The 27,061-nt window shown below is 42.9% G+C and overlaps 1 long non-coding RNA gene across 3 annotated transcripts in view; it reads left to right on the forward strand.

The window, feature by feature from the left end:
• The window catches only part of LOC106035668 (uncharacterized), a 104,378-nt gene that overhangs the window by 47,279 nt on the left and 30,038 nt on the right, over positions 1-27,061 (forward strand). The window contains exon 10 of one of the 3 annotated variants that reach the window (XR_010827572.1): positions 8,423-8,645. This is a non-coding gene — a long non-coding RNA (uncharacterized lncRNA). Of the gene's footprint in view, positions 1-8,422; positions 18,158-27,061 lie in introns of those variants that run through there. The other 2 variants (XR_010827573.1, XR_010827574.1) reach the window with 2 other exon arrangements.

A 27,061-nucleotide genomic window follows, 5' to 3' on the forward strand; every position in this document is an offset into this window, starting at 1 on the left:
TTAACCCCTTATACATCAGCATGCAAAGCCACTGAAGATGTAGGGATATTTTGAATGATTTCAGAGGGGTTGAAACCCTGTCTAATCCCTGCTTTAAATTTCCTTTAACGTGGTATTAATTAGAGGGCTGCACTGGAAAGGAATCTCTGCTTTTCCTGGTGATTACACTGAGCAATAGCGAGTCATTTCCCTTTCCAGGAATATCTGTGAACTTGGTTGAAGTAAAAGACTTATGCATAGCAGGTGTTGCTTTTAAAATAATGTGGCTTTTAAAATAATGTCGCTAACTAAAAGCTTGAAAGGACAGACTCTGTTTTTCTTCTCTTCCCTACCCCAGGTGGAAAAAATGTCATTTTTTTCCATGATGGCTCAGGAAACCAAGAGCAGGTTTTCATCCTGGGCAGGGTCCATCTGTCTGTCTGTGGATGGCTCATCCTCCAACTCGCCCAAAGATCCCTTCCTAACCAGTGAGCAGACATGGGTGCTGCCATGGCACTGTGCATCTTTTTCAGGAAAATTCATCAAAAGTAGGTCATCTGCCCATAAAGCGCCTGTGCCGATGTGCCCACTGCTAGGGCTCCACGTCCCGTTGTATGGCAGTCCTGCATTTCCGTGTCAGCGGTACTGTGATTATGTATACGGTGATTAAACAGCTGGCAGGGAGGCTTTGTCTTGTGGTTAAGCCCTAGACTGGAGGGTCAAGTTGGTGTCTGCACCACATGCAGGTCCTGTGACCTCAGGAAAGCCTTTTAAAATCTCTGTCTCAATTTTCCCACTGTGAGCATTATTTTTATTTTATTTACCTCGCTGGGGTATGCTGTGCATATTCTTTAAGCAGATGGCATTATTGCAATGCAAATATTGTTGAAGGATCCTTATGAATACGAATCTCATCGCAGCTGTTTGAACTTCATCTCTTCTCTGTGGTGGGCTGACTCCAAAATAAAGTGTAGTTATTGCCCTTATTAAGCATTGCACCCTAAGTGCTTTTTGTCTGGCACTGAATAAAAAGGCTTAGCAAGATGTAAACAGCAGCAGGATTTTTTTTTTTTTTCCAGAGAGCCACATTCAAAGCAAACAATGATGCACTGAAATTTTAAGAAGAGTTTGTTTGTACTCCAGCTTAGGTGATGGCAGGGGGAATGGCTTTGCTTAGACAAAACTAAGACTCAAAAATACCTTAAAGCCCATGAGCCATTGTAGATGATATCTCTTGGTACTTCTGACAAGATCCCAGTGACCAGAGGTTTGGAGCGGACCTGCCAAAACTTTCCTTAAAATGAGTTTTTCCAGGAAGCCTGGAAGGCTTTTAAACTCAAAATTCGATTTGAAAGTATTTAGGCCTTTAAATGAAAAAGGGAAAATCAAAAGTGACCAAGGGAAGCAGAAGAGGAGGGGGGGAAAAAAAGACAAAATGGAAGGGTTTGTGTGCACTTCCCTTCCCTGCCCACACTGGTCCTGCAGGGTCATGCTTGCTGCCAGCTGTCTCAGTGGCTTTGACAGCAGCATGAAATTTGGCTCAGTCCCTACAGTATCCTGGCAGTCCCTCTGCCCCAGAGGCCTGGTGGCATTCCTCATCCCTTGTGTGCCCTCACACCTTCACTCTCCAGCCTCTGCCCTGTGGGGTCACTCCCTCCTGGTTCTCCCATCCCTACTTGTGCAGCTAACGTAGGGCTGGGACCCAGCAATGCAAGCGCATGCTCCTCACAGCAGCTCCTGCTCCAGCACTGCTGCACTCATTTTCCATGCTCTTCAGCTCTGCACCCAGAAGTGCAGGACATTCCTTCGGGACTTCCTTTAAAAACAGCTTTTTTTTTTTTTTTTTTTCTTTTCTTTTAATTCTTGTATGCTGTGACTTCAATAGCAATAGAGCATAAACATGTCTTGGCAGGTCTTCAACTAATCTAAGTAGCCAGAGCTCTACTGACATTGGCAGAGATGGAGAAGCCACCACGTCTGAAGACAAACACTAGAGGCTCCATCCTGCTGACACAGAAGACAATGGCAAACCTCCCGCTGGCTTCATAAGAATGTCAGAAGATCTGACATTTAATGCAATATCTGGAGAAGCTTGCTCATGTGGACTCTGGAGAATTTACAATAACATACGTTTCATTCTTTCCTATGTGTGTCCAAATGTGAGGTCACTTGTTCAGTTACCCACATTCGTGAAGCACTTAGTGGGCAATGAGGGGAAAACAAAAGAGCGTTCGCATTTGCTTGTAGCACTGGATTTTTTCCCCAAAGCTAACACAATGGCACTGGGACATTTTGCTCTCAAGAAAATGTACCAAGCCAACAGGAAAAAAAAAATAAAAGTGGCCCCAAACTGAATGGCTGTAAAATGTTATTGAAAGGATTCATAATGGGCTCCAAGGGGTTTTATTGAATGGCTTTAGGAAAGCTTAATTCTTTAAAATCATTTTTGAGGTGAACATGTATTTAATTATATTTCAATGGTGTTTAAAGGCCTCCTGTTATTAGCATTGTTCAGTGAAAAGCAGCTGGCTTTTTTTTTTTTTTTTCAAATGTACCTCTTAACTCACATCTTTTCCTGCAATTTGCTTCTGAGACAGAAACTGCGTTTTAATGCTGATTGCTATTTCCACGAATCTCAGGCAGGTAAAGGAAGAATTATGAGAATAATTTTATTTTGATGACCTATTAGCTTGCTATAAAGCTTCAAATGAAAGCGAGTACAAAATGGTGCAATTAGTCTGCATAAAATCTGCAGGCTGTCCTTCCAGGCTCTCCAGATGCTGTGCGGCAGATCTGATGTCAGCAGGATGTCCGTGCAGACCCATTTGAAGACGAGGTGCCTGAAGCAAGCTGGGAAGATGCAGGGATGAGGGATGCCGCAGAGAGAACCACATCGAGGTGGTTCACTTCTCTCTTTGATAGCCAAATTCGAGGGGGGGGGGGGGGGGGGGTGGTCAGCTCTCTCCCTCTGACCTCTCTTCCCAGTAGTGCCACATCTTGGCTCCATTTCTGTGCTGTCACACCATATCTGTGGGCTTGCACAGTGTGCAAATGTGATTCTTGGTGTATTAAATGGAGGAGAGTTGCATGGGGAAGCACCGCTAAAGACCCAAGAGGAGTCATTAATTCCTGCCTAAGAGCAGGCTTTCCTGCCTGTCAGCCTTCCTTTCTCTTGGTGAAAGCAAAACCTCTCCATTTTGTTCTTGCCTTACATGCTAACCAGTCCTGTGGCTGGGCTACCACCACTTCCAGTGGAAACAGAGTGGCCTGCAGGGGTCACATACCTAGAGTCTCACTGTATGAATATCAAGGGATTACTTGTCATTTATTACCTAGGATCCCTTTAGGCCAGGACACAGCTGGGTTGTCTCAGCTATGCGCCATAAGAAGGTTGCCATAGCAAGCCCTTTGGCTAAATCTATGAATGCACAGCATACTTGTCTGGCTTTTGTAAGGAGGATTAGCATGTCTAATTGGGAAAATTTACCTGTTGTTTAGTCTCAGGCTGCAGTGGCAGAGTCACTCCAGCATATGCTTGACTTCTAGTATCCATGTCTAAAGAAAGCTGGCTATTGCAAAACCCTTCTGCAGGAGGTTCCCTTGTGCAAAGAAGCAGCCTAGTTCCATACAGGAATTGTCAGAAGATTGTATCCCAACCTCAAGCACGCTGCTGCCTTGGCTCAGCGTCTCTGCCCAGTTTAGCAGAGACCTCTGACCCCGTTGATTTTCCACTGTGACTGCCAAAGCAGTCTGGAGTGGAATATTTTGCAAACGTTTTGTGACGATTTGAACTTTTTGTGAGAACAGCAACTAGTACTTTTTCTTTGGATTAATGACCACTCTGCTTGCTGTATTTTTACTGCTAATGTAACCAGTTCCTTTGAAGTTCTATGCATTTGCAGAACATGTGTATTGCTTATTATTGCCCCTGCCAAGAGGCAATTGCAATGTATATCAGATAAGGTACAACACAATGAGGACAGAGTGAACAATGCAAAGTTAAAATTATACAGCATAAAATTTTAGCTGCTGCTTTAGTCATAAGGTTTTTGTCAGTTTATACAGTTTGTCATGCTAGCCAAGAAATGGAAATAGAGTTCACAAGACAAGTCGAAAGAAGCACGCTCTGAGGAATGGAACAAAAAGCAATTTTTAACATAGCTTTAATCTTCATCCTATTGTTCATTTGTGGCTAGTCTGCTGCAAGTTGTAACCTACCTAGGTCCCTCATCCACCTCATTTCAAACAGCTTCAACTGTGCATTAAGACCAGTTTCTGGGATGAGAAAGTCTTTTGCCTTTATTCCTTTGACGAATATATTTTATTTTCATCCAGGTTTTGGGGCCAAACTAACTCAACCACACACAAGAGTGAGATTCCCTAGTCAAGTCCTGGGAAAACTGAAGAGAAATCTGATACTTATACCTTTCTCTCAGGCTGTCTTCTTCCCAGGCTGTTGAAGACTTTCCTTTGTCTCTGGCAGATACATTTTCTGTTCCTCTGGCATCAAGAAATGTCTCTCAACCTCCATGTTATTAGGGCAGTGTGGGGCAGGGCAGTTACCATGTTAGTATGGCAGTACTAGCAAAGCATCCTGGTTTTGACAGTTATATCTGCCTGGATGTGCTACATTAAGAAATGAATGAGTTTCTTTCCCTGTTCCCAGTGCAAGAGTCAGTTGTTAACCACATGCAATGAAAGTCTTGCCTGCCCTTAGAAGTTCTTATTGTGTTTTTTTTTCTTTTCTTTTCCTTTTTTTTTTTTTTTTAATCTTCTTAGCATTTCAAAAGTTCTTTTGATTTACTAGCGAATACAATGGTCTTTTATTTGCCTACACCTTGATTATAATGGAGTTCACTGGAGTGTTTAAAGGATCCCTCCCCAGGGCATTTGTCATTCCTCTGCTTGAGACAATGTTTGCACAAGTTCCCTTTCATCCTCTTTCCCATTATCTGTGATTTCTGCAACATTGTGAGATCTCTTGCACAAGACCATTTCTGGTACAAAAGCGCCATGCATCATTTTGAAAGGCATTCCTTGTCATCTCCTACTTGTTCTCTCATCTTTGGGAAAGGCTCCTGGCATTTTTCCTGGAAGCCATACAACCTCCTGCAGGGCTGGTGCCGGGGCATCAGGCTGACATCAGTCTGTGGCCCTTTGTCCACGGCTCTGCCGAGTGCACACACACCTGCTCTCTTTGCAGGTGTGCTTAACAGCACCACTGAAACTTTTCTACAGCCAGCTTTGTCGACTGGCGTACTTTCACAGAGTTCAGGGTTCATTGCTTCAAAGCAGTTATTGGAGTCAGGGCACAAGTGTGTCAGAGCCTGAGGATCTGCCTGGATCACTCTTTGGTCCCCTGCACTTCACAGTCTGGAGATCTCCCTTGCGGAGTTGATGCAACATGAGTTTAACATCCTCCTGTTGTGTGTTACCTTTTTTTTTTTTTTTTCCAATTACATGCAGATGCCGTGGGCAGTGCTATCCCCTCATGTCCCAAAGAGGCTGTGGGGATGCTGAGTGGCATGCCCCCAGCAGGAGGGGGCTGCCTGGGGGGCCGTGAGCTGGATCCACGCAGCAGGACCACGGCTCTTGCTGGACAGGCAGGGCTTGGCAGAGTAGCGCTGCTTCACTAGCAGCCAAGTTTCCTGCTGCTCAGAAAGGACAATTATTTGTGATTACATTTGTAGTGAGAAGGCTGAAGTCTCCAGAAACAAAACTGGCTCCACACATTACTGAACCTGGGTGTGCTGTGGAGGGGAACTCTGGTCCCCTGCAGAACTGAGGACCTTTGGGCTTCGAGATGCTCCTCTGCCTACTAACCCAGCAGAATCCTGGGCTCTGCAGTTCAACGAGGAGGGGAAAACTGTCTTTTAATATCTGGGTATCATTCATGCACTGTATGAAGAGAGTTTTCATAGTAAATAGATTGCACATCTATTAAGCATTTTCTTCACTTTCTTGATAGCATAGGTCTCTATTTCCTCTCCCCTGCAACCTCTTTCCATACCACTGTGAAGCAGAGAATATTTCCGGTCTGTTTTAGAGGTTTCCTGATTTCAGCTAGTACGTGAATGTGTGTTGTTTACACACTGCCATTTCAGTGTGGATTTCTTGTGGTGGTTTTCTGCACTTAAATTAAGTATTTGGCACCTCAGTCAGAGGCTGTTCCCAGGATACGGCCAGGGGTGCTCCATGGTCAGGGAGATCTCCAATGCCAAGCCCTGTGAGTAAGATGCTTGAGATGCTTGATGCTATCTATCGTGAAATCTCACACTTAATATGGTACGGTTTGCATGTAAAACAAAGCTGTTTAGTTTATTGAAAGAGGAAAAAGAAAAGACACTCACAACTCTACTCAGGCCTGGCCTATTGTGCTGTGCAGCAGCAGGCTGGCCCTGAATCTGCTTTGACATTTCCTGCGGTGTGGGGCTGCTCTGCTGCAGGCTGCTCCCTCACCTTGTGGAGGACTATCATGGCACAGCCCAGCCTATGGCACCCTACTGCTGCCCCGTCACAGAATACAACACCTTGCAAAGGGCTCACGGCAGGGTCCTGCTGTTGGCATCATCTGAGCTGGCCGCAATGGGAAAGCATTAGAGAGGATGGGAAGCCAGCCGGGTGTTTTAACATCAAGTCCTGAGACCCATTCTACTTGAAAACGACACTTGGCTGAGCTGGCAGTGGAGCTGTGCTACCATGTTTCATGCCATCCACAGGTCTACTTAAAGCTGGTGATAAACACTCAGTAAATAAGAAAATCCCTCAAAAGCAACAGAGGTTTTGGGAATACCAGGCCCTTCCTCTTACACAGTCTACTAAAAAGAGATAACAAGGAAAACCAAACATTCTACTTTATAGGTGGTAGGGTACAAGTCAAATGTACAGGAAGAGAATTTCTTAGTGTTGATGAAATAGTAAAGCACTACCATAAATTTAGCAGCTCTCGAGGCAGGCATTATGGGTAACAGGCATTTTATGTTTTCATGTATCTTTTATTTAAATGCCATGTTGTCTTTCCTTTATGTGTTCTCTTCATATATTTATTCTGGTTTGAAAATAGTTATTTTGTTATAAAGGACTCTAAGATTTTTTTTTCTTTTTTTTTTCTTTTTTTTTCTTTTTTTTCTTTTTTTTCTTTTTTTTTCTTTTTTTTTTCTTTTTTTAAGGCATTTGGGGTCCATGCAGGTGTAAGGACTGAACTTTACCACAGTCTGAAGTTGTTAGATGTGTGCTTGTGGTTCTGGCCTTTAGAGGAATAAAGCGAAAGCCACAAAATTTTAATCTTCATCTTTATATTCATAGGATCAAAGTATCAGATTGGTCATAAAATTACATTTTAGGCCAACCACTGAAGAAGCAAGTAAGAAGTACAGGTTTTAGTAAAATATTGCTACTATGTAAAGGGAAACCTCTAGGTTTACTTCTATATAGCTTTTATTTCTATGAAAATTCCAGAAATGGCTGGTGATTTTGAGTTTCAAACATTCTTCATTAGTAACTTGAAATATTTTTAAAGAAATCTTGATGTTTTAGGTGCTGTTGGACAACTGCCTCCTAAAAAACAGAGATTTCATAAGTGTTTTGTGTTGTGGTGAACACACTAAATCTTTAGTTCCCTTTTAAAATCTAATCCAATGGAAAGAAAATAATCTCTGACTTGGTTCTGTTTTCTTATATTACCAATGGGCCAGATACTGTTCTGTGTTGAAATGCCTATGCATCTTTTCTCACTATAATCAACTCCTAATTTTGCCAGAATTATCTGCAAGAAATCAGCATAATTTACAAAAATGCATTTTTTGTTTGTTTGTTTTTTATCCCTGGCTCAGTATGCACCAGTTTTGTTCTCTTGCCATCTTTTCTTCCCCAGTTGGTGTTCCAGAAGTGTAGCTAAGGTGCTTGTAAGAATTTTTTCATTCATCAGTCATTTATTCCATTGCTTTCCTCCCTCTCCTGACCCCAATGAGTTCCTTACTTCATACTTTTGTTTTGAAAAATTGCTTTCTGCACAGTAAGACCAACTTCCTCTGATTTGTATTTCTGTGGAGACTATATCAGCATGATTCAAGCAAACAATTGCATCAAAATAAAAGCTCCGTCTTATCTTCTACAGTCCAGCTGCTGACCAAAGATTGATGAATCCTTTACAGGCCTTTGAAGCCACCAGTTGGAATTCCTTTTCTATCAATGGCGAATTGGTTATTTCAGTTGCTGTTTGATGGTAGCAGTATTATTTTGGGGAACATTTAGTCCATCCTCCTGGTGCACATATGTTAACTTTATTGTGGTATTCTGAGACAGGCAGAAGTGCTTGAAATCAATTACACTGGGAAACCAAAGTGGCAGACAGAAATCTACATTACATTTAGAAAATATCTCCCTATGTCCCCTTTTCTCTCTAAAAAGCAGCTCACAGGCTTTATTGTTTGTATCCTTTCAGGAGATGGAATGGAACAGAACAGGCCAGAACAGAACAGAACGAAATGGTTCAGTCGGAGGGGACCTTCAGAGATAACCAAGTCCAACTGCCTGACCCCTTCGGGGCTAACCACAAGTTACAGCACGTTACTGAGGGCGTTATCCACATGCCTCTGAGCACTGACAGGCGCGGGGCATCAGCCACCTCTCTGTGAAGTCTCTCCCAGTGTTTGACCACCCTCACGGTAACGGAATTTTTCCTCATGTCCAGTCTGAACCTCCCCAGCACAGCTTTGTGCTCTTCCCTTGTGTCCTGTCATCAACGACCAGGAGCAGAGGCCAGCACCTCCCTCTGCACGCCCCCTCCTCAGGAGGTCACAGAGAGCAGTGAGGCCGCCTCTCGGCCTCCTCAGCTCCAGACAGGACAAGCCCGGTGTCCTCAGCCTCTCCTCACAGGACAGGCCTTCCTGCCCTGTTACCATCTTTGTTGCCCTTCTCGGGACACTTTCAGGTAACTTAACATACTTTTTTATTTTGTGGAGCCCAGAACTGCACACAGTGCCCAAGGTGAGGCTGCAACAACATAGCAGGAGAATCACCACGTCTGACCAGCTGGCTGTGCTGTGCTCAATGCACCCCAAAATGCGGTTTGCCCTTTTGGCAGCCAGGGCACACCCCCAGCCACTCATCTCCAAAACTGCGCCATTGCTCCGTCCCAGAATCCGAGGGTGGAGAGCAAGTGATGTGTGGGGGATCTGGGGAATGTGGCAGGCCAGGAAATTAAGTCTTTGAAAACCCAGTTGAGCTATGGGACAGGCTGACTTCTCTGCACCCAGCAGGGAGTGCAAGAGCAGGCAGAAGTGTCATTTAACCAAATGGTTTTGTTGATGAAGGGCCCGAGGTAATGGTGGGAGGCAGGAGGAGCAGGGTGTCCGATGGGCTATTGTGTGCTCTTGTCCTCATCCAAGAATGTCAGCCCTTGAGAGCAGGGGAGTCTAATGTTTATTAGGAGATGAGCAAGGCTAGGTGCCTTGGGAAGACATGGTTCTCCTTCAGCCGTCAGAAAGGAGAAGTGTGGAAATGACTAACCTGCCAGTGCCTGACAGCAGGGATTTAGGGAGACATTAGTTATTGTTCAGACTTGCTGTTTCTCCACAGGTACCTGTCAGACCCAGCTGACACTTCAAGCACAAAAAAAGTATTTGGCACTAGTCACTTCTTGTGAAAATGTTTTATATATTCCCTTTTCACACTCTTCCTTTGTTCTCATGAGGTTTTGTGTTAGCGAAGGTTTTCATCTTTGTTCTCTACAACAGCCAGCAGATGTGCCTGAACCCAGGCACTATGTGCAGGCTTTGCTGCCTTGACTCTGTTTTCCACGCTCCCTCTGGCTGAGGATTATGGCTGTTAACGAGGTATCTACATTTAACTATTGCAGCTAACTGCTCCAGTTCCTGCCTGCAAACTGGGTGGGTAGCTCAGTGATGTCGTGTTCCTGTGCCTGTGTTCCTATGGCCAGTGCAAATGGATGGTGTGAGCTTTTTATTGCCCACCTAGTCCTGCTGAGGCCATCTCCAAGAGGAAAGAAGGCTGGTCTGGGACATGGACTTACGCACCTGCTGCACTGCAAGGTTGGCTTCTCCCTGTGTTGCCGATGGGACTCTTTGACTTTACCTCTGTTTGACAGAATTTTTAACAGCTTCCACACACTCCTTTTCCTTTGCAGGCAGCTTAAAGTATTTTTGGTCTTTTTTTTAGATTGCTGTTTTGTTGCTGCAGCTTTTAGATTTGCCAGTCCTTAAAAGACCTCATTTATTCTGCAGAACACTGAAGAAAGAAACAAAATGTAGCTCTGCCTTACAGATAGAAAGTTAAGTAGTGGTAAAGCTACTGGGGAGTAGAGGAGAGGTTCAGACTCATATATCTTCAAAAATCACTATCCTAGAAAAAAATTACTAGCTAATACTGAGAGTCCTGTCTCTCCTTTTAGCTTCCCAGTACAAGCTGCTAGAACTGCAGTTCTGTGCTCTCTTTAGCGGGAGGCCTCCATGAGCTCTGGCAATCCTGGTCTATGTCTGCCTGGGATGATGCAGGTTTCTTTTTTAAATCCAATCAAAATGCTACTCCTGGACATTGCTCCTCTGCCTGTTCTGACCAGCAAAGCAATTAAACTTCCCTTAAATTCTATCTGCTTTGCAGATTGGTTGTTTGAAGTTGCAGATAGGACCTGTGGTGTTCTGTGGGGCAGGAAGGTATTTGTTAGGTCCCTTTTGGAAAATGCAACCAGTGGTTTAAGGTCAGTTTCAGTTACTAAAGACTTTCCCTGAAAAAGGCATAAGTGATTGCATACTAAAGCCTTTTTCTCTGTTTTAACCACCTTAGTAGTGGCTCTACTTCCCCAGTGATTCCCTGAAAAATAGGCTACATCAGTTTCTCTATTATCTTCTGTCGCTTGCTTTTTTCTCCAATAATGCCATCAGTCCTGTTAAAATGAGGATATTACCTGGAAGAGTGTTCAGTCACTTTTGTTCTGGGCTGTTGCATGTTGCTCTTAAGAGAAAGCCTTAGGAGAGGCTGTTCTCCTCTTCATCCATGTTTTGCACCTCCTGCTAGCACCTCCCAGCTTTGCAAATTCGACATCTGTGACTTTGCATTGCCTGGATTTCTTCGCTCTGAGGGTGGCAGGCTCGTACATGGCTGTCTCTCCTGCCTTTTGGGTTCTAAGTATTGGATATGTCAGGTCACTGTCATGATGCAGAGGAACTTAATTGATCCAAAACCTGGGAATGTATCACTACTGAATTTGTAGATCATGTAATGGCAGTGTGAGGGTTACATGCACAATTATGGTTTCTTAACATGTTCTAATATTCTTTAGCAAATAGCAATAAAAAAATCATGTTGGCAGGAGGTAAAGCAATAACTTCAGAATGAATGCATGAAACATAAAAAGTCACTACAGGTTTTCTGTGTCAAAAAATAAACTACAAAATTTACATGGACTGTGTAAATATACAAAGCAAGAACACTGCAGGCAAATGCTTACAAGACACATGTTTAGCCAATATCATTGTTTTCCAGAAGAAAAAAGAAATGCCAAATGAGAAGTCCTGGATGGTTATTTATTTTGTCAGTTGCTGTGTGTTTGTGGAACAACATTAAGTGAACAGTGTTTGTACTGGGCTGCCATTAAAGACAGGCAATGCACCCATCAGATACTGCAATAGCAGCTTTATGCATTACTTGTTAGCTAAAGTGATATTGTTATTTTTGCCTGAGATTTCAATATCCACACAGTTATCTTGTGTGCTCAGGTCAACTATTTCACCATCTATTACTTCATGGAGAGCAGCCTTGTTGCATCAATACCATAACCATTACGATCGTTACTTAGCAGTGAAATGTCAGCTCCGCTTGCCATGGCTTCACCAGATTGTTGTCCCCACTCCTTATCAGCATTCCTTATATCAGGATAGGTGTTGGGATGGGGACTTATTCCAGTCACACAGAGATATTCAGGGTAGACGTTACTCCATATTTTCCCTGCCATGCAGATTCAGTCTTTCGTGGTTGCAGGCTGACAAGATTTTATGTTTCTTTTCCTACTGAAGATGTGCCTGTAGTTCTGGAGATGTTTTAACAACACTGTGTGTTCCTTAGGGTCATCTGACCTTGATGGCAGCTGAGCAGTGCTTTCCACCAGGGTGTCCTCCAGAAATGTACATGTTCATTTGGGTGATATCATGGGCTTACAAGGAGCATCCTCCAGAAAATGAAGGGATATTATCAGTGAACTTTTGTCTGCCAATGAGCTGTAGCTCTAGGAACAGAAGAGCTGAAGAGTATGGATGTGAAGTCTGGCCTTGCTTAGGCACTGGGCAGTCCCATCAGTCTGTCCAGCAACACAAAGACTTGGGGTCGTAGCTATCAGGAGCTAAGGCAAGTGGAAAATGTCTGATGCAGTCTTGCTGAAAGAACGATGCTTTTGGCACTTCAAATTTTCATGCATTCTTCTTTAAGCTGTCTCCAAGAAGTTGCAGACTTAGAGTGTTTTATGACAGCTGATATTCAGTTTTGACTTATTGATAGGTACCTAGTGATATGAGTTTGCCTGGAAGGATTAGAGGTCTCCAAGATTGGGAGGTTTTGTCTGAGGACTGCAATTTGTATTCATTTACTTTGCCTCTTCTTGAATCTCTCAAAACAGTCGTGTCTGTTCTTGAGCCCAATCCCCTTAACATCTTGGTGCAACAGTTCTCCCTGAGCAGGAGGCAGCCTGGGAGAAGCAGGGCAGCCATCTGAGAGGATGTCCCTGCTTACAGCTTACCACAGGGAAATCACTGTCTTTGGCTCTGCAGATGCTTCAGGGTTCTGTCTGAGGGAATAAGGCTCATGTGATGGGTCTGACCATCTGCCATTCCCTCTGCAAAAGCTTCTCCCCCATTTAAAATGACAAGCAAATACAATTGCCAAACAGAAGCCTTCTACATCTTTGTCTGTGCAGCGGATGGAGGTGTTTTCCCAGGCTCCTCCTTGAACTGAACAAGGGGTCAGCTCAGCTGGGCTGCAGTAACTACTGCAAGTTCCTATTTATCTCTGTTTCTATCTCATTTTGGTGGTGGGGGTCAAGGGTAGAGGTCAGGGCAGGGAACAAACAATGAGTGAAATGAACTTCGGCTACTAGAGCAGTGAGCTCAAACCCTTCAGACCACTGGAGAAGTGGACATCAGATGGGATGAAGTGATATTGCGTCCCTCCTCTTCTGGGCAGGTGTTTTGCTGGCAATGCTGTGGCACCAGGGGACATACCTTAGGGGGGCTCTGAGCATGGGTACCAGAGTGGGTGCCTCTGGGCATCAGTGTCTCAGACCTGAGGCGGATGCTGGGTTGCCTTTGCTGGACATGATGGAGTTGTAAGACATGTGAAAACTTAAAACCCAGGGGAACATTACAGGTAAAAAAAAAAAAAAAATGCAATCGTTGAGTTAGGTAAAGATTTGAGAATTGTGTTCTGAACTCAGTTCTGCCTAATTTCCACTCTGGGTACTTAGGTCCTTATGTGGACTTTCCTCTGTGTGCTTACATTTCTGGGGTGACTATATAAAAAAGGAAATTATGTGTCAAAGACAACCAGTGAAGCTGACTTTTCCAGCTGGGTAGCATTGCACTGTCCTGTGTGACTTCTCTCCCCTCCTCTCCCTTGCTTTTGACATTTCTTATATCACCTTTTTCCTTCCTGCAGCTATAAATGACAGAGATGGGTACTGAGGAAGAAATACCTTTTTTTTTTTTCCAGAGCCATAAAAATAGTTTCCTTGGTTTTATTAGCAGTGCATGGATATGAGTTCAGCCTCCTCTCCAAAATAGACAATAAGCAGGAAGTACTCAATTTGGCAATGCATTTGGGGTTAGAAACATTGTTGCTTTCAAAACATTTCACCAGAGTCATTAATTAAGTGCGAGAACAGAGAACTTCGACCAAACAAAACTAGGGGAAATTACATTTCTCTTTCCTGACCTATATAAAAAGCATTTGTGCTTAAATCATATTGAAAGCTTTAAAGGGACATCTTTCCCAGAGGAGCATGCAGAAAACATAAATGTCCTGCAATAGGATTGTTAGGATTTGGCTGTGTTTCCTCTTCTTTGCAAATGTTTAGTGAGAGTGTTTATAAGAAGCGAGTCTAAGCAAGGATAGTGCAGCTATGGAGTTTAATTTTACAAATGCAAGAGCATGAACCGGGAAATTTTCTCCTAATGATGAGGCTTGTCCTGCCCAAGAACAAAGACAAATCCATGCTATTTCTGTTCAGTCCCAGTGACTATCATGGTGATTAACTCCAACACCTTGTACAGAATTGCTGAGGAATAACTTCAGTTTCAGCAGAGCCTGAGAGACTTAGGTAAACATTATCAGAGAGCTGAAGAGTGTCAGGTATTCCCTGTCTCCATTATCGACTGTGATTTGATAACCACAGTCAGAGAGAGCATTCATTTAATGCTCTCACAGTCAGAGAGGCTTTCATTAAATGTGTTAATAGACCGTACCCGTCCAAAGAAGGGAGAAGTCTCAGCACATCTCATCTCACACCTGAGCACAGCGGTGCTGCACTCCTGGATCCACGTGCACGTGCTAGCCCGCCACGGGGTCAGCACATGCCTGCTTCACCAGGGACGGGGAACAAGCCCCATTCCTGACTCTGAGCTCTGCTGCCCTTTGCAGCAACAGGTAACTAACTACATGTGTGTGAGTGATGTAAAGCCCAAACTCCATGACAATATTCTGCCCTAAAATACTGCCTCCTCCCTTTCACTTCCAAATCTGCACTGTCTGATTGGTATTATCCTTGGGCCTGCAAGAGATGCACCTCCAGCTACCATCTGCAGTAGGCTGTCTGCCTCTGTCCCCTCTGCTTGCACACTTCTGTGGATGTGCAAGATTCATCGAAGTATGTCATCTGAGGAGCTGAATGCCTCCTTCTCTGCCCATGGCCCAGAACTGCTGCTGCTGCTGTGAGAAATGTTGCCTTTTGGGATCCGCTGCCCTACTGCTTTCTTCCATTAACCTTCTTTACTCTACTCCAGCGAGTTTTTCTTTTCTTTTTGGTCGTAGAGGGGTGATCTCCAGCTGCAGCTGCCTTTTCCACATGAGACAATTTGTTCTTTCACTGTGTTTTCATTGATTACTCATCCCTTTATACAGCCTACCTCATGAGTCACTTTGCCTACCTACCTGCAACCAGTGTGGTGTGCTCTCCATCAGTTCCTTGTTCTGCAGCAATTACCAGCATTTTATTGCTGGATTTTTCTCTCGAGGACTCTTTCTGTGCCAACATACTTCATTAATTTCTAATTTTGCAAACCACAAATTGTGACACAGCTGCAGGAGCTGGAAATAGGAATGACTACATACCCTCTCCTAGAAGTACGTATAGGGAGTTGGAAGGAAACTTGCCAGCAAGTCCCTTATAATTGCTTTCTGTGAACATTTACCCAGCCAAATTTTGCTCTCACATATATTTGTTCATTGTAAAATCATTTAAGTGGACTCAGCGGCTGGCAGTTTGTTGTATAGATAGAGGAGAACATTTTTCAAGACGGGAACAGACTAAATTCTTCAGATCTTCTCACTACAGCCCTAGCATGGTGGCATGAGGTTCTGAACACAAACTCTATAAGGCTTTTATGTTTTATGGATTTCTGCACATTTTTTGTTTGTTTGTTTGTTTGTTTGAGAGAATAACCTAATTTTGGGTTATTTTCTCACATGAAAATCTCTTAGTGCTACTATGAGCCCTGGAAGTAAAGAAGTTGAAATCTATTGCTAGAGTGTTATGAGCAATTTTATAAATATTTGTACAAAAGATTAGTTTTGGTATTAACTCTGGGACAATGTTAACTTGACATGAAATACCTAATAGTTACAATATGTATCTGTCTTGGACTTAAGATAACTAAAATTATTGTTATTCTTTGCAAGTGGAATGCATACCAAGCAGGTCTGGGGCACAGGAACAACGATGCAGGATTAATGATAAGAACAGTGTGTGTTGCAGCCCTGAAACGGAGCTCAATATAATCTCAATTGACCTTTCTGTCTCCTCATCTGAAGCAGACCAAGGAGGATTTGTTGCTTCTGTTCTTCCCCTGGAGGTACTTTGACAATATTAGAAGAAAAAGTGCAAACTTCCTTCTGTTTTCTTGTCACTGTGATCCCAGCAGGGAAGGGTACTCTTTGTGAAAATGATGATAAGCCAATCTTCAACGATTCAGCTAATCTCTCTGGTATACCTTCCAACAAAAATGGAAGCATGTTTTGCCACTCAGACAGCACAACTCCATTCACAAGTGAGGTCAGGCCATTAAAGTCATCGGATGTAGCACATGACCACTGCCAGTCAGAGCTGAGTGCAAGTCGCCCACCTCAGGTGGAGAGCTTGGTACTGCACACCCGGGGTCCAGAGTGACCTTGTCCCTCTGGGCATTGGCGTGGGTGGTCAGGGGTCTGTGATGGGGTCCAGAGAGTCTGCCTCATTTCCCCAGCCACTGGGCTTTGTGGGTAAGTTACTGATCTGAGCATTTGGGACTTGTAAATTCACAGCACCCATAGCACTCCAGGCTGTGCACTTTCCCTGGTGTGTTCTGTTGTATTAGAAATGCTGTGGTTTGTTGTTGTTGTTGTTGTTTGTTTTTATGGGGAAAAATAGGTGTTTTCTTTATGTGCGTGTGCATGTGAGTGAAAATAAAAACTGAGATCCTTTTCTGATCCTCTGCCACTCACATTGCGTGCAGCTTTTTGTTCTCATCTATTACTATTACAATAACTATTGCCGTCATTTCATTACAATTCACTGTTTTTCTTGGTTCTAGTAGTTCTCAAGGATTCCAGTCTTGTGAAATGTTGTATTAAAAAAAGTGAAGAATGGTCTTCCAAAATAACCATTACATTCAATTAAATGTCGATATGCTTTTTCTATTAATATGTACTTTCCATCCTGAAACACCATCATATAAATCAGTGCGTCAGCCAGCTGAACTAAGCTTGTGCCTTGGGATGTGATTTCCAAGTAATCCTTCTCTGTACATTCCAATCTTGATTTAATCCAGGTTTATCTCAGTTTTGCATTAGCTGATTGGGAACAGGTTTAAGTTCAAGTGGACAAAGCAACCCTTAAACTGGAGTGAGAGTGTTCATACACAGTATCACATAAATTAGCCAGAAAGGGTGCAATTTCTGTGTGTAGAAATCTTCATTGGTGTTCACCTTCACCACCCCTTCTCCTTTTTACTGAACCTATCCCTGCTCCTGTGTCTGTCTCCTTTCTGCTGTCCCAAGACTGTAGCAGAATTAAAGTGATTGGGGTCTAAAAATTCAGAGGAATCTATGTGCACTGAGAATTTTAGTTCTTTTAACATCTGATGAAGTCTCATCAGAGGGCAGTGCAGTTAATTTGTTGGGAGACTTTGCAGCTCCCTACTGTTTCTGGTACAGCAATAAATTCTTGTTTTCTTCTTCATGGGTAATCCAATGGTTGTAAGAAGTATGAAAAAAAAAAAAAAAAAGCCAAATCTTGTGGAAAACTGTCAGGATTTGGGCAATGCCAAATACAGTAATAAAGTTTGCTAAAGTAACAGTGAAAAAAGGCAATCTTTTTTTTTTTTTTTTTCTTTTTAACCTGAACTCCCAGATGATGCTGAATTATCACATTTCTTCACGAGTTTTTCTTCAAAGAAGAATTTTCCATTTCTCTCAACAGTGCTGCCAAGCAGGCAGTCTCTGTGTCGATGGGGCAACCTGCTTGCCCAGCTCCAGTGCTCAGCCACTCCCTTCTCCTTTAGTTTAGGAAGGCTGTGAAAACAACTGTCAGTCAGCCTTGTTCACTGCCGGGGTGGGATTTTTGAACTAGTGACACAGGATCTGCAATTTATTATCAGTCTTCTGCATTTTCTTGGATATTGCACAGTGGTTGTATTTTATAACTAGGTCAAAAATATGCATGGGTAACTCAATATGCACTTGGAAATTGCCAAATAACTTAACTGGTCTGTCCAGCACAGCAGTCCGGAGCAGAGAGGCCAGCACTTCACCCTTGGAAGGAAGAGAGAGAAATAAATCCATAAAGGGCAGTTAGGAAACAGCCAGCCACCTGGGAAGATTCTGATTAACCCCTGTTACCAAACACATGGCTGATGTTACAAGAAAAGTCTTTTTTTTATTTTCCCTAATTTATATGAAATAGCTTATTATACAACATTCCCCTTATTCATGTATATTTGAATCATATTAAATTGTTGACACCAGTGATATCTTCTGCTCATGCCTTGTGTAGGTTAATTAATGCTGGGAAATCTAAGATTTCTGGCATATAATGAGAGTCATTATGTATTAATGATTGGGTAGATATTAATTACATTTAACAGCAAACATTTTTCTCAGAATCCAGTTGTGTATGTATGGTGCTAAATGCATCATGGTTGAAAATGTGCAGCAGTTCTCATTGCACTCTGTAAAAGTCAACACCAGCACTTCCTGCCCTGTAAATCTGCCCGAAGAGCTGTGTACCTGAGAAAAGGATCTGTGGCAATTTTAGGTGAACTTTTTTTGAAGGTCAGAGGACTGTTACATGCAGAAACAATGGTTACGAAATCTCTTCTGTTAACAAAAGGAAAACTGTTTTCCTTTCAGTTGCTGTGTGCAGCCTCTCAAAGACAGCTATTGCTCAGTTTGAAAGGGACCCTTCAGAAGACTAAGCATGGCCACTGCCCGCCACTGCAACCAAAGGACGTCAGGAATTACATAGGCAGTGATTTCGTTGTTGTCGATTCCTCTTTTAATATCTCATTGTTACCGTAAGTGTTGATTTCTTTTCTGAAGACTTACGAGCCCAGCACAGTTGGGCTAAGTTTGCAGAGAAAGCTATTATTAAGAGACCTTGAGGAGAAGATCAGGGCATTCTTGTATAATGTCCTCCTGAAGCAGGTAGAAAGCCCTGACACGCTTCAGTAATCAGGGAGAAGTATGTTGACAGATTTAAAATCACTTGATTGAACTGTGAAAATAATGAGTCACAGATCATGATGACCAATGCAGAACAGACTTGTAATTATTTGAACATTAGCCTGCAGTTTGAAGTCAGTTGAAGGAACTGGGTCACCCTGTTTATTTGGATAATGAAATCTTTCTGCTATCCCTTCCCCTGGCACCACCAGTGTTTGGGTGAAAGTCTGGTTTCACTGAAGCTAATGGCAGAGTCCCTGTTGATTTAGATGGAAACAAGCCTGCACACATTGGTATTTACTCTGGTTTCTTAATTCTCAATTCCTTTCTATGTGTTTTCTGAGATCTTTTCCAACTTCTCCTTCAATCACGACCATGACCAGCCCAGCAGCTTGGTGTCCATTTTGAAACGCACTCTAAATGAACCTTTGACTTGGATAAACTTCCTTAAAAAAGAAAGGCAGACCCTGTGGCTTTCCTTGCTGGGTGAGGAGGTATCCCTTTGGCGTGAGCCTGGTGTCAGCTTAGTCAGAGAGGGAGCTCCAAGTCTCCCCTGCTGCTGCTGGCTAACACAAACCATGGCTGGTTGGAAAAGCCTCTTTCTTGGCAGTACATGTCCCATCTGTAGATTGCAGAGTGGGGCATTTATTTGCATTAATTCACCTTATGGTGACGTTATGGTGCTGCTGTTTCAAGAGATGGTCCTTTCTTACCCTAGTTATCATTGTCTCTTTTCTTTGCACTGTGTTTGTACCACAAACATGTGCACAGGAGGTGGCTGGCATGTACAGCTGGTTGATGTGACAGACCACTTGGTCCCTACCAAGCATTGATCTGTGTTGGGAAGCTTGCAGCTGCGCAGAACTGAGGTCTACTGGCTGGCAGGTCATAGTATCTCCTGAGTTTTCTCTGCTAATCTTTGGCCAGTGCATGCTGCAGGTCTGGGTTTGCCTTAAGTGGGATAAGGCAATGAAAAAACTTTTCCTCATCAGTCAGGGTTTTGCACGTGCAACTGTGACTGTAATTGCTCTACTGAGCTGAAGTACTGAACTGTGGTCTTTAAATACCCAAAAACCGAAAACCATCTACATTGGGAAATACCCGACACCTGTGAATTAATTGCTATGGACTGAAATTTATTTAGTGTCACTCTGAAGGTAATGTCACAGGTTTACATTACTTAAACTTCTGGGAACATACTGATTTCACAGCCGCAATGCTACTTAAACCCTTTCAGATAATGCTTCTCATTTAAAAAAATGTGAAACTAACCCTGAAATGCCCCGGGCAGCCTGGTTCATCACATTTCTGTGCAGGTGTTCTTGCAACAGGTGCCCTCTTCATAGCTTGGGTACCTAAATGCTTTCAGGGAAATTTGGTGTTTTTCATTACCTTTAGGTAATCAATACTGCTGCCGCCACATGCACTTTTTCAGGCATTTCCAGCAGAGGGTCTTTGCCATCAAATAGATCTGGTTATTCTCTGAAAGGGGAACATAGATCCCCCTAAGTGGCTTCATTATGAAAGAAATTTTTCACTAAAACTTTTAATTTCCTTTCTACATACCTACAGGCCAAAATAAACACACACACACACATACCTTCTATCCTTATAGACAGGTAGGAACAGCCTGGAGGTTTCAAAGAAGAGGCATAGCCCTGCAACAAAATAAAAAAAAAAGAGAAAAATCCCAGGAGCGTAGAACACTGCAAATTCCAATATCTGTGTTTATTAGTTTTCATATCTTTCCCTTTCTTTTAAAAGTAGAGTTTAGAATTAAACATGTCTGTTACAAATGTAAAATTATCAAATGTATTTCACCTTAAAATGTTACCACATTATTTAAAATTTCTAGATAAATGGTTAGAGACTATAATTTCCTTAATATCTGTGGAAAAGTTTTTAAGCTGTTTAAAACACAGGTGGGAAAAGCAGTATGGAGATAACTCATGTGTTTCCCTTTATCCTCTGGTGCCCTCCCCCTTCCTCTTGTTTTGTGCCCTCCTCAGCTCTCAAACTCTGATTCTCCGTCCCTTTTCTTGCAGCTAAGCTGGGTCAGCCCAGGGCTGAGTAAGAAATAAGAAAGAAAATAAACAAATAAATAATCAGGTAAAAGATCATTTGTATAAACATCTGGCACTTTAAATTTAGAGGAAAAAATGCAGAAATGAGAAACATCGTCTGTCTATACCTTATCTTATGACTTTACTTTGTATACCTGACCTAGGGACAGCTATTGTATGATCTTGTTTTGAAGTTTACTCCATTTATTGCTAGCTTGATAAAACTGTGAATCTCTCTTAGTCCCCAGTGTCAAATATTAATCTGAAAGACCCATTCCCTTATGGTGCTGTCACTTGCAAAGCCCTTTCTGTGCCCCTCACATTCACACTGCTCCTGTGAAGCACACGTTTCTGCTGTTATGGATTTTATTTGTATTTTTTGAAGTTTTCCAGACTGGCCTGGAGAGAGCTGTGCTTTGATCATGGTCCTGCTGTGCATGGACTGTGCACACCTAGCTGAGGAGAGGGCTCCTGAAGTGCCGGGCTGCTGCTGCTTCTTGTTGGTCTAGCTGCAAAATGAGGGGAGAGGGAAGGGGGAAAATTCACTTGGAGCTGGTCTGCAGATGTTTGTTGCCTATGAATATAAATCAAAAGCTGACAGTAAATTCATGTCAGGTGAAACAAACATTTTCCTTTGCCTCAGCAGGAAATATTTATTTTCCTTTATCCATTTAAGAGCATAAAGCTTTGATAAACCCCTAAACAAAGCACTTCTGTGAAACCAAACAAGCTCATTTGGAAGATGTTGAAATTAAACATTCACCATTCAAGAATTAATTATCTGAGCCAAAACAATTAAATGAATTCAATCTATATGTTTCTGAACATTTTGCAGAATATGAATACATATTTATACCCTCCTATCAGAAGTCCCTCCTTCTCTTCTTTGGCTTAATGTGAAGAAAATGGAAATGTTATGGTCCTCATTTTACAGATGAAAAAGCAAGGTGGATAGGGGAGTAGTCCCAAGTCCTTTCTTCTCTCCTTCTTCTGTATTCATGCTGGTTCTTCACCTGGTTTGTAGCTGTAGTTCTGACTTTTGTGAAACTTTCAGGGTGCAGTTTGTACAGGTGACAGGGTGCCCTGCATGGCTGGGACATGCCCAGCACCACCAACACCACTGTTGCAAAGTAGCCATCCAGGACAGGGGCACCCTGCCTAGCTGCCTTGCTTCAGAGAGAACAATGTTAGCTGCTGCAGATGGCTGAGGGTCTCCTGGCCCACTCACATCCAACCCTATGGTTTAGAGGTTAGTAAAGCAGAGGGGAACAAGCTGTAATTGACTCTGACCTTTCCCACTGCTCACATCAGACCTAAGCCCATGTGCTCTTCCTGGGCAGCCCCCCTGTGGAAATCAGCAGGGTTCTTGCATAAGGGCAGCAGGGGTCTAAGAGCAAACACATGCCTCCAGACTAAAGAAAATAGATCCATGGAAAGGGAGATGAGGGTGAAATCCTGGCATCTGTGAAGCACAGGCTATGATGGAAGAGAAACAAGATATTCTTACTGCACAGTTATGCGTGTTCATACCAGAAATGTGATTCTAAGGAGTGCAAACAGCATCGCAAACTGCCACCAAACTGTCCTGTCACCAGCAGCTCATAAAGTATTACCAAAAAGCCTACAGATCTTGCTTGAGTTGCCCCACGTCTGCTAACGCAGAGTCACCAAGTCAGGTTAAAGAAATTGCATGTCTTTTAAACACAGAGCATTCATTAAAAAAAAAAAAAAAGGCATACATCTTGTGGCCAGAATTGCCTAAAAGACTATGAACTTGGTTTTGTGTGTACATGCTCAGAATAAGTAAACTTTTAAATGTTTATTTTCTGAATTTATACTTACATATATATTTACATTGCTTTTTACATGACTGTAACTATATAAAAACCAAGTCCATACTCTACATTTATACTAAATGTTACTGCTTTGCACCTGGCATATACGTTTGATTAGGCTACAGAGTTTTTAACGGACAGATGACACAGGCAGTGCTCACTAGAAATGAGATGTGGCCTAGCTCAGTGGAAGCCATACTCATGGCTGATTTATGTTCAGTCTCTGAGCAAAACTTCTTATGAGGTCTCAAGAGGTAACACACTATTCGTGGTCCCCAGCAAAAATCCTACCTGACTCAGTAGAAAAATTTCAGTGGCCTTCAAATCAGGTTATAAACATCCTCCCCGAAATGTATTTTTGACCTCCCTCTGTGCTGAAGGAAGAGCTGGGTAGAAAAATCAGATGAGGACAAAGAAGGAGACTGTGGAAAATGTTTTTGTTAAAGGGATTGGGGTGACCACTGAGCTCTGACTGCAGTGTGAAGCCCTAAGCTGCAGTTCTGTGCTGCAAGGCATGTCCTGGCTTTGGAGGCTGCCCTGTTCCCACCTTCTCCTTCCCTGTGCCCTGCAGGCTCTGCAAAAGACAGAAAGGGGAGAGAGGGAACCTGAATTTTGCCAGTGACAAGACCTCACCCTCCAGCCCTGCCTCCCGCAGAAGCAGGGTTTGTTTCCTTCCACCCTCTGCTGTGCTCTGGGAGGCTGCAAAACTGGCAGTCTGGCCAGTGCAAAGGTTTTTGTGGGTGTCAGTGCAAAGTCAAGCATTAAGGAAGGATTCAAAGAATTAATGCCATGGTTATTTACTTACAGAATTTGTCTGGAAGAAAGGAGAATATGGAAGAAAGAGCAAGGGTTTTGGTTTGAACATATCCTTCTGAAGGTAGGAGTCAGCAAGCAAAAGGTGAGTGAGACTTGGAGTAGGGCACAAGTGACTCTAAAGCTGAGGCACTTACCCTGGATTTGATAGGCATGGACTAGTCCATGGAGCTGGCATAAAATAGATAAGCAGCTGGGGAACAGTCTTTGCAGCATTGCTTTGAATGCTGAAAGTGGGATGTGGCTTCATTTGGCAGTGCTGGAGGAAAAGCTATTGCTGTTGAGCTGGCAGATGGGATACCTGTCATCTCACAGGTGCCTGGATGACATGGGCAGTGTCTTAGGTGGGGTGCAGCCAGCTGGAAGATGTTGAGGTATTATGTGGGGCTGTGGGCTGAACGAAGCCTCTGGGTTGAAGGTGGAGCCCCTGGCTGTGTGAAGTGTCGGGCGTGTAGCCTTCATGGTGACCGCAGATACACCTGGGAGAAAAAGGGCTTGAGGGGGTAAATGAGAGCTCCAGTGACAAATAAAGCCTCAGCTGACCACTGCTTATCGTGGGAGGAATTAGAGGGGCCGACTAAGAGTTGTGCTTGAACAGAGACTTCAGCTTGACAGGAGTCCTAAATCAGGGATGAGCAAGTGGATGGAGATATAAACTGCCATTAGTCTCTTCCCAAGCCTCAAACAAACCAACCGCTGACTTTTATTGTTTCCTCTGCCTTTCCACTTCCTTGATTTATGTGAAACTCCACATGGAAATGTCAAATGCTGGTTTTCTAGTGTTTCCAAGAGAGATAAAATCAGAAAAACTACCAAAATTAGCTTGATTAATATTCTTGCCATGATATTCCAGATGAACTTCTAGACCAAAAAGTGATTTTGATCTAGACATTTGGATACCTCCCAAACATCTGGATTTCTTGAAGTCAGATCAACTTTACTCCATCTACTTTTGTTGTTCTTCCTGTTGTACTATTGAAAGTACCACAAAAATACTTGAGCGCAGGAGGAACGGGCTTATGGGGAAATTTTCCAGGAATGTATTTGGCTAGGTGTGATTGAAGAGGTGTGATGAGGATTATCTTCTAGGCATCCTCTCCCCTCCGAAGGAAAGTGAAGCATCCATGGAGAAAAAACAGTATGTAATTAGAAGTTATGCAGTCCTGCTCAGGCTTGGGCTGTGGCTCCTGGTTCCACTCAGGTTCCTAAAGCATTTACTTGTGGTCTGCAGTGAGCTGGCAGGACATGTCTCTGGCTCCTTTTTTTCCATGCTATTTCTTGTCTGGGGAGAGCATCTGGAAATTTTCTTTATACATTCATTACAATCTGCCGCTACACAAGAAGAAGATCAGCTAGATCAGTTATGACTGCAAGTTTTAGTCTTCAGCTCTCCCTATCTGCCTGGTAATGTCAGAGCAAATGCCTAAGGAAAAAGGAGACAAAGGAGCAAGACTGTATGGGGGAAGAAGCAGGGAGAGAAGAGCAGGATCAGCAAACTGGGCATTATTATGAACAAAAAAAAAGAAAAAAAAAGAAAAAAAAAGGAAAAAAAAAGATGTGTGCAGAGAAGGGGGGACAACAGAGCTTTGGGACAGTATCATGGGAAGACATTCAATCAGATGATGCTCTGATATGCTCTGATGTCTGCAGGGGAAAATCAGACCCCACTGGACATGAGGAATGAGGTGCTGAAAGGCAGTCTCCCAACTGGGTCTGTTGGCAGGCCAAAGCACATGTGCTGTTCTTTGTTATTTCCACTGTATCTTAAGTAAACAGGAAATCCTCCTGACAATACATAGCCGAAATGGAGAATGGGTAGTGGAGGCTGAATGGCTGGAAAGACAAAGAGGGGGAGAAAGAAAGGTCAAGGCTCTTATCTGACCAGGCTATCATGTATCACAACACTAAAAAGGAAGAATTCTTATTACAGCTGTGACTTCTCTCACTGTTGTTCACACTTTCTTTCAAGTGCCTTTTTCTCAAGTGCCTATGGAGATGTCTATATTCTGTTTCTCAAAGCAGGGGGTGGATCTCTGATAACCTATTTTTCAGATGTCGATAAACCAGGACAGTTGCACACTAAGGAATTTCTTTCTGAATTAGAGTAAAAAGAAACTTGAGATATGATTATTATATGTTTACCTGGAACAGTTTTTGTACTGATTTATAAAGTTTATTCTCATCAGTTTTTTTTTTAGTGGGATTCATCCCATACCAGCTGTATGGCCTTGCAAATTATTCCTGCTCTCAGTTGTAAAGAACTGTAGAATCACAGAATCGTTAAGGTTGGAAAAGACCTCCAAGATCATCTGGTCCAACCATCACCCTACCACCACTGTCACCCACTAAACCATGTCCCTAAGCACTACCTCCAACCTTTCCTTGAACACCCCCAGGGACGGTGACTGCACCACCTCCCTGGGCATCCCTTTCCAATGTCTGACTTCACTTTCTGAGAAGAAATGTCTCCTAATTCCCAACCTGAACATCCCCTGGCACAACTTGAGGCCATTCCCTCTAGTCCTATCACTAGTTATCTGCGAGAAGAGGCCGACCCCCAGCTCCCCACGCCTTCCTTTCAGGTAGCTGTAGAGAGCAATAAGGTCTCCCCTGAGCCTCCTCTTCTCCAGACTAAACAACCCCAGTTCTCTCATATCATAAAGTCACAAACGATTCTGAACTTCAAGTTAATCCGTACAGGCTGAAAATAAAATTTACACCCATTACAATTAAAGCCCAGGCTGAAAAGGCTCTTTAGTAATTCATCAGACAGCTCTTTCAACAACAAGTAGTTTTTTCTCTTCTTCTACTACTATCACAACTACTTTTATTTTTTGTGTGATCTCATAATTAAAATGTCCTAGTTCAGAAATGTCACTTTGAACAGAGACTATAATACCTGACTGGCCAAGGATGAAACAATACTTCTCCTTTTCTAAACTCTCTGATCCAATAAAGTCTTTAGAATAATCTAGCATCAAAGAAGCTATTTGTAGTTGCTTTGCAGTAGATCTCATGGCAGTGTAGCTGGTGTAAAATCCAGAGAGAAAGGTCAATATAACCTGTATGTGGAACCAGGACTTTTCTGAAAAGGTAAAAGAAGGAGTTACAAAAATCTACAATTCCTGTGGCCATCAACTGTACTTGATTTTTTCTCATCTTGGTTTTTCTCTGGTTGCCTGAAGTACGTACTTTATACCTAGTTCATATGATGCTTCATGTATTTATGGTGCAACACAAACTTGGAAGACAAGGGTTCCTTTCTGTATGTGCAAATTATCTGTTCCTTTCAGGTTGTAATTGGGACTTTGGCTTCTTCTTTGGAACACAGTGTGCTTTGTGACTTGTTCTAATGTTTAGTTTTTTTCTATTTTACAGTGATAATAACTTGTGTAAGACTTTATTCATGGCCCAAGTAAAATAGGGGTCATGCAAAATACTTTTAGTCTTTGA

The sequence above is a fragment of the Anser cygnoides genome, chromosome Z, assembly GCF_040182565.1.
Source record: "Anser cygnoides isolate HZ-2024a breed goose chromosome Z, Taihu_goose_T2T_genome, whole genome shotgun sequence".
Classification (NCBI taxonomy): Eukaryota; Metazoa; Chordata; class Aves; order Anseriformes; family Anatidae; genus Anser; species Anser cygnoides.